Raw genomic sequence first — 18,166 nt, 5'->3', positions numbered from 1 at the left:
CAATTTGTTTATCGAGTGTAATTATATTTGCTTAAGGTTTATTTGGGTTTAAAACTTTTTTTTCTTTTAAGATCTAGTTAAGCCTGGGAAGAACGGGGGAGGGTTTTGGGGTGGGTTGGAAGGGATTGGGGAAGGGGTTTTTATTGTAAAATTTTAAAAAAATTTAATAATAATAATAAAAAAGAATTGCTACAACTTTGTTACTAGCCTATTAAAATGGACAATGGGAGACTTTTCTTTGGTTTACGTATTCCGGCTAGAGATGGAGACTTATTTGTGGATTTAGAGTCTTTATTATGGAAACCTGTTTGGAATAGAAAGAAAGCTAGAATAAGATATAAATATGGAATTAAGATTACAGTTATAGGTTGCAAAGACTTCATAGAGATGTGAATTGATTTGGATTTGGATTTTTAAGAGGTGTTATTAGGATAAGATTTTGAATTTAGTATTGAAATATAGTAAGAATACTCTCTTTGGAATAATGGATCTTCCTTCTTTTCTCTTTCTTCCACTTGGTCTGTTTCTTTTTTTTTTTTACTATTTTTTATTTTCTTATGTTTTTTTATTATTAGGTATGATAATTAATTTGTGGAGTTATAATGAGAAAAAAGATTGCAATAATGAAAGAGATGAAATTAACAAATGAAGAATTACTGAATAAGAAACAGAATATAGTTAAGAAATGTAAGAATGTAATGATGGAAATAATATGTTTAAATAAGAGAAGTTTGGGACATCCAAATGGTAAATAATATGTCTGTTTAAGGCTAGGTTGGATATGGTATTTGGAAATTTATAATAGCTGAAAATAGGATTTTGATTTACATAGGTAATGGGTTGCTGATAACTTTTATTGATTAATGGAATTTTTATTTAGGAATGTATTAATTTGACTATATTATGTTAATTGATAGAGAGAGAAATTTTAAGAAGTATTATTTGAGCCATATATTTATGATGTTATTGTATTCAACTGATTACCCTATCTCCACATTGTTTCTTAAGCTTCTTGGTGCAAAAATGGAAAAACCAATAAAATTGTTTGGAAAAAAGAAGAAGAAGAAATAGGGGAGACATGGAGATTTTTAAGAAGAGACTAGACATCCACCTGTCTGAGATAGTACAGGTTCTCCTGCTTGAGCAGGGGACTGGACTAGAATACCTCCAAAGCCTATTCTGTTCTGTTCTGTTCTGTTCTATTCTTATGACCATTGCAGCATCCCCGCAGTCATATGATCACACTTCAAATGCTTGGCAACTAGCTTGTATTGACAATGGTTGTAGAATCTCAAGGTCCTAAGAATGTCATTTGCAACCTTCCTAAGGAGCTTCTGACAAGCAATGTCAATGAGGGAAACCAGATTCACTTGATGGTTGGCTGATTGATTTAACAACTTCAGTGACTTTTTTAACAATCAATGGCAAAAAAGGTTGTAAAATACATGACTCATTTAACAACTGCCTTGCTTAGCAATGGAAATTTTGGGCTCAGTTGTGGTCATAAATCAAGGACTACATGTAGTGAGGTCAGCAAAAAGCAGGTTCAAAGGACACATAGGGCCCAGAAGTGCAGAATTCCCTTTCGTGTTTTACAGGATAATTGTGTTGGGATGAGCTGGTTTTACTCAACTAATGACAGATACAGGATATACATTTATATGCCACCCCTTTCACTGATAAGGCAACTCTTAATTATTTAAATAGGTTTATATAAAATGGTGAATCATTATGGTTGCTGGAGGATATCTATAACGGAGTTCATTTCTTATATGTGATGTATAAAGATTGTTCAGACTCCAGACAATTATTCACATTTAATAAAATGGGGTAAGTAGAGGTAGGGAAATCAAGTCAGGTATTGCTATTTAACTGGCACTTTTCACTCATATGCCCTTTCTTTAGTTGCAGTTTAATAACAACAACAATGATGACAACAACAACAACAACAACTTTATTGTCACTTTGAATGTACACCAATTGGCATACATCAAAATGAAATTTCGTTGCATACAGCTCTCAAAGGGTCACAACCTCCAATATACACTCCTTGTTCGTGGCCAGCTCAAGTTTTAGATCATCCATTTTAGTCTCTAGGGAGCGAACGATGGCAAACAGGACAGATGGATTAGCCATCAAATTAGCTTGTATACCTGCATGACAACCTTGCCTCCTTTCCTTTTTCTGATCCTGACTCTTCCACCTTTTTCTTAAAGAGGCCTTGCTTCTTTTCATCCTTGGAGCATTCTGCTGCTGCCACCTAGTCATCCAAAAGCCTCTCTCTCTTCCTCTGGGCTTGTCGACAGCCTCATCCAGTTCCTTCGCTCCATAAGCTCCAGGACCTCTCCTCCTCTGCCTCCTTTGGAAACAGTCCTGATTTGCAATAGAATCCATTGCTAGGCCAGCAGTCAGATCTTGCTGCTGGCAGAACAAATTCAAACAGCGCCAACGACTTTTAACACTCTCACCAACAGTTCCAAAACAACTAGAAACTCACCATGCCAACAAAGATTGTTGGTTGTATATTACCTTAGTTCTGCCACATTGCTCAAACACATTAAAACCTTCTCAATCATGTGGCCTATATCCCTTAATATCCCTCTCAAAACTATTCACCTTCATAAGCCAATGCAGCTGCAGCCGATCCAAGTGCCGCCATCTTAGAACTCCAAGATTATATCAAGATTCACAAGATGATAGAATAGCTCTTATTGCATCCTCAATTCAGGGTTCATATAATCCTATGCTGATCTTATGTTCATATGATCCTATGCTGAAAAAAAAAAACAAGAAAAAAGAAAAACAAGAGATCCAAGAAGAAATCAGCATGGTTGCACAAAGATCTCTCTGATAAACTGAAAGACAAAAAGGATAAGTTCAAAAAATGGAAAGAGGGATGTTAAGTCCTTCGTTCGATGGCGAATGAAGATCACACATGTTAGAAGTAATAGTCCTTTATTTCCCCTTCTGCTCACTACAACAACAACAGTGAGACTTGCAGGTCTCTTATTTAGTGTCCGGATCCCCGGGCAAAAAAGCTACAGTTAATGGCGCACTTTCATGCCTCGCGCATGTGCGCGAGGCTGGCCTCTCAGTCTGGTCCCGGGCAGCTTGCAGAAACCCCGGAACCATAGCAATGTCCCCAGCCTGCTTTTGCAGGCTCAGGACACAACAAGGGACACATAATTTAAGGCAGAATATCAGCAGATAGCCAGCATCTGCAAAGATGAAGTCAGGAAAGCAAAGGCTCAGAATGAACAAAGACTTGCAACAAAAATGAAAGATAATAAAAAAGTTCATTTCAACATATAAACAGTGCTTTTTTTCTAAAAAAAAAAAAAGGTGCTGGAACTCAGACGTGTCATACAACCTGCCTTGCCTACCCTACAAGGTTCCATCCCAAAAAAAGGGTGGAATTCCGTTCTGGGCGTTCTATGAGAAAAAAAGCCCTGCATAGAAGTAACAAGAAAAAAGTCAAGGAAATAGTCAGTAAAGAGAGAAGATAGCAAGAAAGTAACAGGCAGTAGAGAGAAAGCAGAGCTGCTTAACTCATTCTTTGCATCAGTCTTCACGTAAAATGAAAGTATAGGCCAACCTATCAAAAACATAACTGTAAAAGACAGACTAGAAATAAAAATTAAAATAAGCAAAAAAATGATAAGAGAACACCTGTCTGACCTTGATGAATATAAATCACCGACCTGATGGATTACATTCTAGAGTTCCTGCAACATTATCCTGGGATATGTATATTTGCCTGCATTCATGAGTGGTCCCCTCCTTGTGGCTTTGCTGATGAAACTTTCCTTTCTCCATCAAGGCCACCCTGTGTACTCTTTACACACTGTTTCCTGCTTAAGGCATAACAGCTTCATGACATGTAAACACTATTGTACTTTTATAGAGGCATATTCATATCACCAGAGCAACCATGATTGGTCCTTGGTAGAATTGTAGGGAAAATATCTCTACCTTAAGTTGGAATATAAGCAACGTATATCCTTGGCTATTCCTCAAACAATCAGCATTTTGAAAACATTTCAGCCAAACAGGATTTTGGATACTATACTGATGTAAACATTATTCGGCATAAGAGGAGAAAAATTATACGAAATATCCCTAGTGAGGATAGGCTCATACAACTGCATTCTACACAGCAATATTATTATTAGTGTGTTTATCTGTTTCATAGGAATCAACTATTTTCATCTGATTGCCATAGAAATGCAATTTCCTCATATCTAAAATCTTATCTACGGAAACATGTCTGGATTCCCATCTCAGTTAATACCTGCACAATTATTACATATGAATATAACAACAAGGAAGATCTGCATAAGATTACTTAATGCTCTTTAACTATACATATGTCTACAGCAGTGGTTCTCAACCTGTGGGTCGGGACCCCATTTGGGGTCGAACGACCATTTCACGGGGATCGCCAAACAACGCAGTCCGCCATTTTTTTCCCCCTTTTCCTTAGCTGTGCTACTCCCTTTTATTCTATTGGCTTTTGAAAGCCAATAGAATAGACTCTCTTGAATAGAGTCTAATTCTATTGGCTTTCAAAAGCCAACAGGAATTGTCCAGGCTGTCTCTGCCCTGCTGAGCCCGCCAAAAGTCCCATTCTGCAAACGGTGCTGCACCAGTTGAGTAGTCCTCGGCTTACGACTGGTTGAGTAGTCTTCGACTTATGATCGGTTGGGGGGGGTCGCCGCATTAAAAAGGTTGAGAACCACTAGTCTACAGAGATTCTCAGTCATCCAGGTTATAGTTAAGCCAAAGGTGCTTTTTCCCGAGACAACTGGATTTTCCTGTTTTTCTTTGAAGACGTTTTGCTTCTCATCCAAGAAGCTTCTTCACCTCTGACTGGATGGTGGGTAATTAAAAGATTTATATTCCTTGCAGACAGCTGTTCATTTGCATTCTTTTAGTGAGTTGTTAAAGCTACCTGGAGGCTTATCTGTGTCTTCAGGGTCACCTGAGTAGTGCAAATGGGTGTGGAGCCTTCTTGGAACTGTTAAAAGGACTGTGTTGTAGAGTGGAGATAGATGATGTCAGATTTCCCCCCCCTCTGTTCAGTTTTGACATAGATAGCTGTTCAGTTTTGACATAGATAGCCTCTTTGACCCCTCTTTCAAACATTTTATCAGGCAAGTATTATCATAAATCAATACCACAATGGAAGTCAGCAAGCCCCAATGCTTGTTATGGATGGCTTGTCTGAGTTTTTGTAATGTTTTACAGTAGACTTCTGAATTGATGGTCAAACCACACTCCATGAACTTCACTAGCAGTACTCCTTTGGCATCTTTACATTTGGTGGGATTTTCTATGGCACCACTTCCGGTGTGGTGTTTGTTGAGTCCTTCGCGAAATGGCAAGACACGAGAAGCAGTTGTAGTTCTCAGGAAACTTCTTTATTCATGTGTTCAGCTTACAGTTAGAAGACGCCGACAATGCCCAAAACTCCTGGCCTCTTATATAGGCCATCCCCGGGTAAATCTGCAACTTTTGGCGCGCCAGCACTTGCACATGCGCACAAGTACTGGCGACAGCCTGTCTGGTCCCGGGCAGCTTGCACCTGCCGGAACCGTTTGCAATGCCCCGAGCCTGCTTGCACAGGCTCAGGACATAACACCCCTTCCCCCCGGGCTAAAACTATTCCTTATACCATAATAACACATAACTCATTTCTGTAGTGTAGTGCCATGCTCCCCAATACCAGGTATTCCTGGTCTTCCGTCAGCCTCAATGCTCTATTTGGCCAAGAGGGTTACAAAATCCTCCAAATACTTAGGAGATTTCCTTGCTCTCTGTGACCTCCTAAGTTCAGGGTGCTGGCCAAGTACCCTCTGATTGAGGGGTGATGCGTGCCTGTCCCCCTTGTTTTGCCTTGGTGATTCCCAAAGGCCGTGCTCCAATGCCTGGCCTGCTTGCTTGCCCACCAGGCTCATCAGGCCAGGGCTTCTTTCACTATGTGACCTGGTTGTCCCGCCTAGCTGTAGGCTCTCTGGTCCTTCTAAGTGACTGTCACTGTTGGGCGTTTCTGTAGAACCTCCTAGGTCCGTCCAAGACCTGTCAGGAGGCTGTCTGTCCCCTGAATCCCGTTCTGTGCCCGGGCTTGTGTGGGTTTCAGTACTGTCCCAAAACTCAGTTGTCCCCTGAGTGGAGTCAGAGGTGTTGTAGTCGGGATTTGGTTCCTCGACCACCTCCCTGTGTGTTTGCCCCCTTCTAGGGATAGGGGTAGTGTCGGGCCAACTCGAAGGAGTGTGTGCCAGCTCTCTTGCGGGGACTGGTTTATTGGGATGCTCCCGGGTATTCTCCCTGACTGGAGTACTGAGTGATGCGGGTGAGTAGTGATTATGCCCCCGGGGTAACTCCCTAGCTGGAGTAGGCGTTGATGCCTGGTATCTAGTTGGGCTCCTTGAATTCCTGTTTGGAGCACTCGCGGAATCTTGAGATGGGCTGATTGTGGCTTCCCCATTGATAATGGGCATCATTCCATGCCCCTCCCTTTGCCCAAAGGGCTCCCCCTCCCTCCCTGGAAAAGACCCAGGAGTCTCATCGGGAAGGTCCCGTCTAGGGCGAAGTTGGTCAATGTGCCGACGCAGGACATGACCGTTGTCCAGGGATACCTCATAGGATAGAGGACCTGTGACCCTGGATATAGATGCGGGGACCCATGTATGACCAGGACCGTAATTACGAGTCCAAACCGGGGCACCCACAAGTAGTTGCCTAGGTGCCCTGGGGTGTGAGACAGAAGGAGACAGTCTGTCCGGATGCAACCAGTCAAGCTTGGTAGTCAGTTTACGCCCCCAACGAAGTTCAGCTGGGCTTCTCCCTGTAGAAGTGGACGGTGTGGTGCGATAAGAAAGGAGGAAGTCAGCCAACCTGTGATGCCAGTCTCCGTAGGTGAGTTTCTTCAAGGCGTCCTTGGTGATGCGCACCATGCGTTCAGCCATACCGTTGGTGGATGGGTGGAAGGGTGCAGAGGTGGCATGACGAATTATGTTAGCCTGTAAGAAAGCTTGGAATTCGGAGGAAGTGAATTGAGGGCCGTTGTCAGACACAATGACGTCTGGGAGCCCGTGTGCAGCAAAAATCCCCCTCAGTACCTGAATAGTCTTTGCAGTGGTGGTGGATGAGACAGGTACACCCTCAAGCCATTTTGAATGGCTGTCAACGAGGACCAAGAAGAATTGACCCTGAAAGGGCCCAGCGTAAAATGTGCACCCTAGACCATGGAGATTGTGTTTCCTCCCATCTATGCACAGGAGCTTGGGGCATTTCAGGGCGCGAGCGTTGACAAAGGTGGCATGCATGCACCTTAGCTTCAATGTCTTTGTCTAGGCCAGGCCACCACAAGTGGCTGCGCGCAAGTGCCTTCATTCGTACAATGCCAGGATGACCCTCGTGGAGGGAACCTAAGACCCTAGTCCTCATTGAGGTGGGAATGACAACTCTGCTTCCCCAAAGCAGACAACCCTGAGAGGTGGACAACTCGTTCCTTTTTGACCAGAAACTCTGAAACTCAGGACTAGGACAGTGCTCAGGCCATCCAGACAAAACCCAAGAAAGGACACGTGAAAGTGTGTGATCTGTGCCCGATTCAGCGGCTACATCCCTGGCATTCAGGGGAGACTCGGGCAAGGCTTGGATAGAGAGAATATTGATAGCTGGCGCAGGGTCAGCTTCTATTACCGGCAGGGGTAATCTACTGAGGCCATCAGCATGGCCCATTTCCTTCCCAGGCTTGTGAAGCAGGGAAAAATCATATGCAGATAAAAAGATAGACCACCTGAGCATCCTGGGGGAGATGATTTGGGGGGTTTGTTTACGTGTGGTAAACAGTCCCAGCAAAGGCTTATGGTCAGTAAAGACCGTGAAATGCCTACCATATAAAAAATCATGGAATTTTTTAATTCCAGCAACAACAGCTAAGGCCTCCCTGTCTATTTGAGCATAGTTGCGCTCAACTGAAGACAATGTCCTGGAGTAATATGCAAAGGGACCTGAGTTCCATCAGACCTGAGGTGGCTCAGGACAGCTCCTACCTCATAAGGGGAAACATCACAAGCGATGCACACAGAAAGGGACTCATTGAAGTGTGCAAGTACACTGTTAGAGTGAGCAAGGACTTGACCTCATTGAAATTTGCCTCATGTGTTTGTGACCACTGCCACACTGCCTGTTTATCTAATAGCCTGTGAAGAGGCTCAGCTACACTAGCCTTATGTGGAAGAAAGGAATTGTAGAAATTCAGAAGGCCCAGGAAAGCCTGTAGTTCGGCCTTAGACTTTGGCCTGGGGGCTTGCATAATGGCTTTTAGTTTGGATTCAGCAGGATGAATCCCAGCAGCATCAATTTTGAACCCAAGAAACTCTGTGGAAGGCACCCCAATTTTACATTTGTCCTTCTTGAGTTTGAGTCCCGTTTTCCTGAACCTTAACAGGACAGCCCTTAGTCTTTCAGCTAGAATGTGTGTGGAGTCTCCTGCAATTAAGACATCATCAAAATAGGGGCAAACCCCTGGTATACCCTGTAGTGTGTTTTCCATTACGCTTTGGAAAATCCCAGGAGCGACATTTACTCCAAATTGAAGTCTCTTTACCTTGAAAGCCCCTCTGTGGGTCACAATAGTCTGAGCTATAGCAGCGTCATCATCAACAGGCAGCTGTTGATATGCTTGAGCTAGGTCAAGCTTTGCAAAAACACGCCCCCCCTTGAGGGAGGCCAGGAATATGACTGACCACAGGAACAGGATAGGCATGTTGCTGCAATGCCTTATTCAGAGTGCATTTGTAATCAGCACAGATGCGAATGTCCCCATTTGCCTTGAGAAGCGTGACACTGGGGGTCTCCCAGGGACTGGAGTCAACAGGTTCCAGAATTCCTTGTTGGATCAGTTTATCCAACTCAGTGTCAATTTTACTCTTTAAAGCAAAAGGGACCCTTCTTGCTTTAATTCTAATGGGAGTGACAGTGGGGTCTAGCTTTAAGGACACAGGAGGTCCTTTTAATGTGCCCAGCTGGGGGCACATCTGCAAATTCTTTGCAGACTTCCTGTAGTTCGAGTGTTTGTAGGCTGTTGAGCCCTGTGACGTGTATTCCCAAGGCCTCAAACCAATCAAGTCCTATGAGACTCGTTCGTTCACCCCCTACTACTAATATGTCTAGTGGACCTTCAACATCCTTATACTGTACGTTAAAGGTGGCCTCCCCCTTAACACACATTCTGGAGTTTTGAAAGTCTGTTAACACAATGTCAGAAGGCCTCAGCTTGGCCTGAGTTCCACTACCGGAACAGATCTTCCTAAAGGTGTGCATAGAAATGATCGAAAGTGCAGACCCCGTGTCCAGTTCCATAGTTAATGGAACCCCTTGTAGCTTCACTTTAAGTGACAGCTTTTTCTTAATGGGCTTGTGTGTGCCTGTACTGTAGATGCTTCTTCGCGAAGCGCAAAACCCCACCCTATTCTGGCTGGGGACCCTGGTACCTTTCAGGCGCAATTCTTCCTGAGGTTGTACCTTCAGACGGCCCAGGCACACAGCTGCAATATGTCCTTGTTTTCCGCACGCCCTGCAGATAGCAGAGCGGAACTTGCAGTCGGTTCTCCTGTGGCGACCTCCACAACCGATGCACTTGGGGAGAGCTGAAGAGCTTCCTTTTTGTTTCCCTTCCTTTGTGGGGTGAAGTTGGTCGACTTCCTCATCCGGATCCTCCTCAGAGTTTCTTTGGACTTCTTCCTGGTGCACGGATGAAGCATCTGGACTGTTCCTGATCGGCCGCATATTCTTGACGGCGCCGCCCACTGCTTCCTCTGCGGTGACCTCTCTCAAGGCATCTTGGAAAGACAAGTCCTCCTTAGCAAAAAGTCTCTGTTGTAACTCACAATGGCTTAGCCCGCATACGAATCTGTCCCTCAGTCGTTCTTCGAGGTCCTTGAACTCGCAATGTTTGGCGGCTTTCCTTAATGCGACGATGTACTCCTTGGCCAATTCTCCGGGTCGTTGATCCCTCTGCTCGAAGGTGTGGCGCCATGCGATGACGGACATCTTAGGCTGGAAGTGCTCCTTCAGTAGCTTTTTTAGATCTGCGTAGCTGACAGAGTCTAAAGGAACAGGTGCTGCAAGGTTCTCAGCAATTTCGAATGCATCTTGACCGCAAACGCACAGCAGGGTGGCAGCCTTCAAACTTTCTTCCCTCACTTGGTTCACTTTGAGGTAGTTTTCCACCCTGGCTGCGTAGGACTCCCACCTCTCTGGATGTGAGACGTCGAATTCCGAAAGCCTTCCAATCTTTGCCATTTTTGTATCAGGAAGGGTCTATCAGCCAGCCTACCCTCGAATGCACGGTGGATTGGCGGGTAGCTGCTGAGTCAACGCCGTTCCTGCTGCTCAGGACTCACTCGGGTAAGCTTACACCTTTTTGTTGATGTAAGGCAATCCCACCTTCGTCGCCAGTGTTAGGTCCTTTGCGAAATGGCAAGACACGAGAAGCAGTTGTAGTTCTCAGGAAACTTCTTTATTCATGTGTTCAGCTTACAGTTAGAAGACGCCAACAATGCCCAAAACTCCTGGCCTCTTATATAGGCCATCCCAGGGAAATCTGCAACTTTTGGTGCACCAGCACTTGCGCATGCACACAAGTACTGGCAACAGCCTGTCTCGTCCCGGGCAGCTTGCACCTGCCGGAACCGTTTGCAATGCCCCGAGCCTGCTTGCACAGGCTCAGGACATAACAGTGTTGGTTCACAATAATGCTCTCCTGCACACCGCTAGACACACCCAAGAACTTTTGAAGCAGTTCTGTTGTGATGTTTTGGATCACTCCCCCTCCCAATAGCCCAGATTTGGCAACGAGCAACTACTAAGGAATTTCAAACCTTGTAAGACATTATGACAAGTGCCTCAATTTGAATGGCAATTATGAAAAAAAATAATGTAATGTTGTACTTTTCTAATGTATATAATAAAAGTTATTACCTGTGAGTTTCTGTCACTGATAACCAAATGGAGGTTTATTTCCGAATTGCCCTCGTACATGTACATACACCTGTGTGTGTGACAGAGAGAATATTTATTTTCAAATAAGAAATAGAGAGAAAGAAACATGACCAGCAGCAAAGACATCCAGGGAAGACAAATAATGAAATGTGAATTGCAATGTTGCAATGCAAACTCAACCCTGTGAAATCAGTGTTTAGGAAAACAGCCATTCGCTTCTCTGCCCAGGTTGTGCTTTCTGTGAATACTGCTGAACATGTGAACAGGGCCAATACCTGAATCAGCAGAAAATACCTCTGTGGAGGTACTTTCTGCTGATTCAGCCACTTCCATTTTCAAAATCTGCTCTGACAGTCCCTCCTCAGAAAGGCCTAATTATTGTAGAGTGAAAAAAAAAGAAGGAAAATTTATTATACTCGAGAACTTCAATTTGTAGAGCACCAGATTCTTGCCCTCAGTTCCAAATAAAATTGACATTTTTATATATGCTGGCACCCCTTTTGTGCCAATGACTTTACATACTGTATTTTTTCATACATTTTTTTTTCTTAATATAATTACAGTGGTATCTTGGTACTCAACTGTTTTGGAACTCATTGAATTTGGTACTCAATGCATTTTGACATGATTTTTTTTCTCTGATATTCATCATTTGTTTGGTACTCAACACACAAGCTAGAACTTGTCGGTGTTGGTTGCCTTGTGACTCACTGCATTATTCCTTATGGGAAAAAATTGTTTGGTACTCATCCTTTTTGATACTCATTGCACCTCCCAAAACCAATTAACAATGAATACTGAGGTATCACTGTAACTTTTCTTTCTTTTTAAATAATAACTGAGTTCTGAATGTCTGGAAAATGAGATAGTCATGGATAACTGCATTTCTATTTCTGTAGAAGCTTGGACACTACATATTAGATAAATTCACAATCAAATTTGAACAAAGCACATTACTCTATCATCTCTATTTCTAGTACAGGGATTCCATAAATAATTATGCAAAGTAACTAAACTACTCTGAGCACTATGACTAAGGTCTTTTGCCTTCACTCCATTATAGCATACTGGAATGAATAATAGAATAGTGAAAAAAACTTTAAAAATAGATTTAATTATTCATATTCATTCATTTACTTATTCATTCGTTTACTTATTTCATTCATTCATTTACTTATTCATTCGTTTACTTATTCAGTCACTTACTCTATTTTTCACTCATAAATACTCCTAAGCTGATTTATCATAAACACAAGGCAGAGTTCCATCTGCAGGGTACAACCTTCTCAATGGTGGCACTCATCTTATGAAGAAGCTTGTCTTTATATATAAGAATTCCCTCTCCATGATGAGTTACCATTAAACAGTAAAAATGCGGCTCTGGGAGACAGCATTGGGGGATGCTAGGGATTGATGTCTACCCATCTTTGTCAAGACCATTGCAATGCATATTGATGAATATGATTAAATTATTCTTATTTTGTACATGCATGAATGCACAATAGCACTTTGAGCTATTAGGAATAGAATCACACAAAGATATTAGTAAAAATAAAATAAATAATTCATAATTACACAATTCAAATGAAGAAGAAAAAGAAAAATCTCTAACAACCCTCCAACAGGTTTAAATCTTAAGTAAGGTAGAAGAGGAAAATGAAGGAATAAGGAAGAGTGCTTTAGGAGAGGACACATCGTCTGTTATATATATTTAGGGACTATGAAGGTCAAAGAGTCCAGCTTCTGTTGGGACAGTTCCACAATTGCTTTAACTTGAAGTGCTTCTCAACTTCTTTTTTAAAATGGCCTTTCCAAAGAGGGCTTGGGAACATAAGCAATTTGCCCATAAGACAAATGGCAGTAATAGGATTTGAAAAGGAGAGAAAGAGGCAACTTCTATGACTGATATTTGCTAGCAAGAAAATCCTGATTAATTTCCTTGGGATTTATCCTAGATTCCTTGGGATTTCTCCAATTTGAGATTACCCTACCAGTACAAACATACTTCACTATCATGTTAATGAATATGGACTCATATTGATACATTTGGGTGAATAAATGTTGGGAATATGGCAGAATGGGATTTTTTGGCATTCTAAATCATGATTTTTTTTTTCTTTCTCCTTCAATGGTACTTTCAGGCATAACATTGTTAACCTTTCCCAACTTAATATCTTCTAGACATTGGACTTCAACCCCCATAATGCCCCAACCAAATTCTTCCATATAAAGGAAAGCTTTTTCTAACTCTACCAATGAGAGAGGTTCCCTCTTGATGTTTTCTTTGGGGATTTATTTAAAATGTGAAAAATGGTGAGTGTTGCGAAGATGGTTGTATGATAAAAGGCAGGTTATTAAAACATAGATGAAAACACACACACACACACAAGGAGGGAGGGAGGGAGGGAGGGAGGGAGAGAGAGGGAGAGAGAGAGAGAAAGAGAGAGAAAGAGCTCTTGTCTATCTCTAAAGACCTCTCTACATTCCACTCATGGGATCATCATCCACATGCAAGTTTCCTTTGAAATGAATTGTGTACCATCAAGTTGAATAAAATATATAGGGGGGAAAAGGTGATTTTCTCTGCCTGACAATCATTTATGGGTTTTTAAGCTAATCATAGTACAGTGGGTAGAGTGGCTATTCAGTGGATTTCCTTTCAACAATACCTCTAGGTTTATTGTCTGTTCAGGAAACCCAGCTTTCAGTCTCACCTGGATCTGTGCCTTCTTCATTTAGCTGGCATTACATTTATCTAGAGGCAAAGCAGAACACATAATATATAAAAAACCTGTAAATATGAAGCCAAATGTTGCATCTGGAAAAAGCCAGTGTTGAAATATGCTGCACTGGCATATTTATGGATAGGCCACATAATTCTGTGGGCTCTTTTCCTAATCTCTAAATTGCTTTCCAAGCCTTCACAATCAGTCACCAAACCAACCCTGGAACAAGCTAACAAATTGTGTTTGTACCAACCTGGTGGGGGGAAGAGGAGGGGGAAAGCTTCTTGCCAGCTGCTACAAATGAATTCCAGACTTTCTTTGGAAAAGGCAGGCAGGCATTTAAGGAATAAAGTGCCTTAAATTGTTCTGGTAGGCATTCTCTGGATGGTTTTTATAGGGAAGCAAAAATGCATTTGAGGAGGAGGTGATTTCAGTCTCCAAAATGGTTGAAGCATTATGTAATGAAGAAAACTGGCATTCTTAATTTGAATTCAATTCCCAGCTATATACCTAATTAAATTAATTAACTAGAGAAGTGTATCTCAACCTTGGCAATTGTGGGGTCCAACCTTGTGTGGATCTCAACTCCTCAAATTTTGGGAATCGAAGTCTATCCATCTTAAAGTTGCCAGAACTTTAAGAAACTTGAACTAAAATAATGTGAGGAATATTTTCTCCATTTCTGGAAGCAACCTGTCTTCAAAGGCAGCCCTATGTAAAGGGCATTGCAGTAATCCATCTGGCAGATGCCCAAGGCATGAGGACTAATGAATAATACTTCCCAATCTGCCAAGGTTGGACACAATTGGTGCAGAAGACAAACATAAGTATTATAAATAAGCATACTGATGATAAAATATACCTGGATTCAGGACTACTTCATGATTGTTCAACTAAACTGAATATTCTGTTACAATACCTTCATTATTAGAGATTGTTTCAAATGAAGTGCTTTGAATCATGAGGGAAGGAAATATATACCAAGCACTTTTTTTTCAAAATTATTCAAACAAACTCCTGTATGATGTATCCTGCAGTGAGACATATCTGGCTGGGCTGCAAGTTCCAGAGGACATGGCAGCAAAAGGTCAGAGTTCATTCTTTATCTTCACTGCCATCTAGAAGTCATTCAGATATTCTCAGCTCAGACATCATCATAGTTGTAGCTGTAGATAGGAAGACTCTCCAAAGCAGCCATATAAGTCTAGAGAAAGCTGCAACTGCTGGAAAGATTCTAAATTAGAGTCTTTATATGTGCTCTCACACATTTAGAATAATTTCTTCCAAAGCCTTGGCTCAACCTTTTCTTTGTATGTCTGTGTACACCTACTATGCATGAGCTGAGAAAAAAATAAAAACAGTATCAGACTACATAAAGATAACCAATTTTCTGTTTGTGTATATTATAATAACTTCTGAGTGAAACTATTTCATTGTAACCCTAGTCCTTTTTTGCTCTCCCAAGGATAGAGAGGTGTCCCCTGTGTGATCCCCCAAATCAAAATGTCAACCACAATGTTGTTACAGAAACTCCAACTGTACTCAGGCATAAAAAAATGGATATTACATAATTGCAGTTACTGTCTTGACCTTTTAGATTGTGGATATGAATGTAGACAGGAGTAAAATTGGGGGGAAATGGAGGTTTCTGGGCATTCATGTCACAGCCCCAAATATGGAACCATAGCACTTGAGAAGAAAAGCATGGCATCAATAGTGAGATAACAGAAGCATTTACTACAGATTTAGAACTCTTAGCTCTGAAGAATTTATAGGTAGTAAAAAAAAAATTACTATGTGGTAAAACTATGCTGGAGTGATTGCTGCAAGGTAAAGGCCAGTTTGAAATATGTGAACGTATCTAAAGGTGGTTTTATTTAATTTTAGCAAATCATTGCTAGACTGGCTTTGTGTTTTGGCTTTGAAAAAAGCACTTTGTCTTGCATTTAAGCCTTAATGTTTATTTTTTTCCTATCTTGTTTTACAGGGCAAATTTCCTGTGAGCAATACAAAGCATCCTGGGCTTGAAAACTGGGAAGAAAAAAGGAGCTTTTGGAGGGAATTGATTGCTAAGCAGCTCATGTGAGGTTTATGAACCTTAAATATTTTGGAAAACCTCATTCATTTATTAAGTGAAACTATTTTGACCCTGATTTTACCTAGCCACCCCATGCTGCTTTTAAAATCAATAGACTTCATAACTACTACAGGTCCTACTTATGTAACTTGACCAGATGAAACCATGTGGCCGCAGGTGAGATCTCTTCCTTCTGAGGCTGGATATTTTTATATTAAAAGTACCTAAGATAGATATGTCAAACTCGCGACGTCACGTGATGTCATGCAACGTATCAGAGCTTTTTCGCCATTGCCGGCAATGTGGTGGGCACAGCTCCGTTATGATGAAACCAGCCCGCGGGCCGGCAGTTTGACACCCCTGACCTAAGAGATATTGGCAAGCTAGATTCAGGTATCCAGTCAGGGGACTGGACTTCAGAGCTGAAGAAGCTTCTTGGATGAGAAGTGAAATGTCTTCAAAGAAAAACAAGAAAGTTCAGTTGCCTCTAGAAAAAGTACTTTTGGGATGACTGGACTTCAGTTTCTTCTAGCTGCACGATTTTGGTATAATTCAGTGTCAAAATTCTGTGATTGGAGGTAGCAGAATTTATTGCATTGATACATGGGACTATCTTCAAAGATCATAGCTCTTGAGAAAATGTGAACATGCATGGTTGAGATTTGCTGGCTTCATCAGTACCTTGGCATATTGTGTAAACTTTCCCTTTTGTACATAGGTGTCCTGGATTATATACCAGACTCATTTTAGAATTGAATTACAGACAAATGTACATGACTGGAGGCACCTTTCAATGGAATGTGGGTGGGATCACAGTCTAGAAGGGAAAAGATGACCAAGGATGGGACAAAATTAGTGTCAAACATTTAAATTATCTGGTTTTTCCTTTTGGATTGCTATTATTTTACAGATACCTTTTTTATTAAAAAGTTTTAATTTTCCATTTATTCATACAAAATCCTAACCATTGGTACCGCCTGCCCATTCCCCCCAGATACTTTTAATATACTATTTTCAGACCAACATTTATATAATGTGGTAAATTATTTGTAGTAACCTACTCACCAGTTTGTCTCTCAGTGCTTTTTAAAATACCATTTCATCATCAAACATCTATGGAAATTCTCAGTCATCCAGGGCATGGTTGTCCCAATGGTGCTTTTTCAAAAGGCAACTGGACTTCCTTTGTTTTCCTTTGAAGATGTTTTGTTGCCTTTTGAAAAAGCATCTTTGGGATGTTGCATTATTAATTATCAAGAATTCTGGAATCTAGAAGGAAATAATGGATATTGGATCACTTGCTTTATGATCCTGGCCATCATGAATATAGATATGAAATCTGATGGTGCACTGAGCTAGTGCATAGCATGTATTAAGGACTAATAGGGCAACAAAGAATCATAGCTGAAAACAATGATGATACCCTCAATATTTCCAAATGGCCAAGGTTACCAGTAAATGGAGACACAGTGGGTATTTTTACTACTTTTACTACCCCTTCTTCTCTAGGGTCATGATACCTCAATCATGAAAGTATATAAAACCTTGGAATTACCACCCTTCAGAAGCACCCTATATAACAAAAAACAACATCCTGCATTTCTCTTGTAGCTATTGTCATTCAGAGAGACCAAACCAATGCCATTAAAAATATCTAGGATAATAATAGGTATCTTGAACCCCTTTTGACATGTAACTTGGATGGCGTATCCTAAAATCCTTTTGGGTTATTAAGCATATCATCTCTGTGAATTGCTCCATAAATGTTTCACATGCAAAGGTTTAGTGAATATAATAATAACCTTTACCAACATTTCATTTTGAAGCTCCATTTACCTGAAATGGACTTTATCCAATAAATATTTCACAATACATTTCTCCTTTCCATCACCTTAACACCTTGCAAGGCAAATAGGAAGGTTTAATTTCCAGGCAAAATGTGTATCTTTCCTGAACTGGCTTTTATATTGTGTCCCATTTTGCAACTACATGGTTTTCTGATTATCATGTCCTGGAGTATCTCTTCAGAAGCAGTGATAGGAAATGTCATTAAGAAATAATGTTCCTCTGCTTTGATAATCATGTTAGAGAATACTGGAGACTTGACAGGTTATGTATCATGTGGCCTAGTGCTAATGGCTTTAATAACGTATCTAGTAGTACTTTGTCAAGATTTCTCATTAATTTAAATTTGCCAATATCAAAACAAAAGGGGATGTGTGTGCATGTATTTGTGTGCATACACAGACTAATGGGGGTGGGTGAAGGGGAGGAGGAATTGGCAGCAACCAAGATACAGGGGGCATCAACTTGCAACGGGTTCCATAAATGGATAATCTCTTCTATATTT

This window comes from Crotalus tigris, unplaced genomic scaffold, assembly GCF_016545835.1.
Source record: "Crotalus tigris isolate CLP2741 ecotype Arizona unplaced genomic scaffold, ASM1654583v1 scf7180000017662.1067850, whole genome shotgun sequence".
Taxonomy (NCBI): Eukaryota; Metazoa; Chordata; class Lepidosauria; order Squamata; family Viperidae; genus Crotalus; species Crotalus tigris.
The sequence above is the reverse complement of the archived record's forward strand: the minus strand, read 5'-3'. Positions refer to the sequence as shown.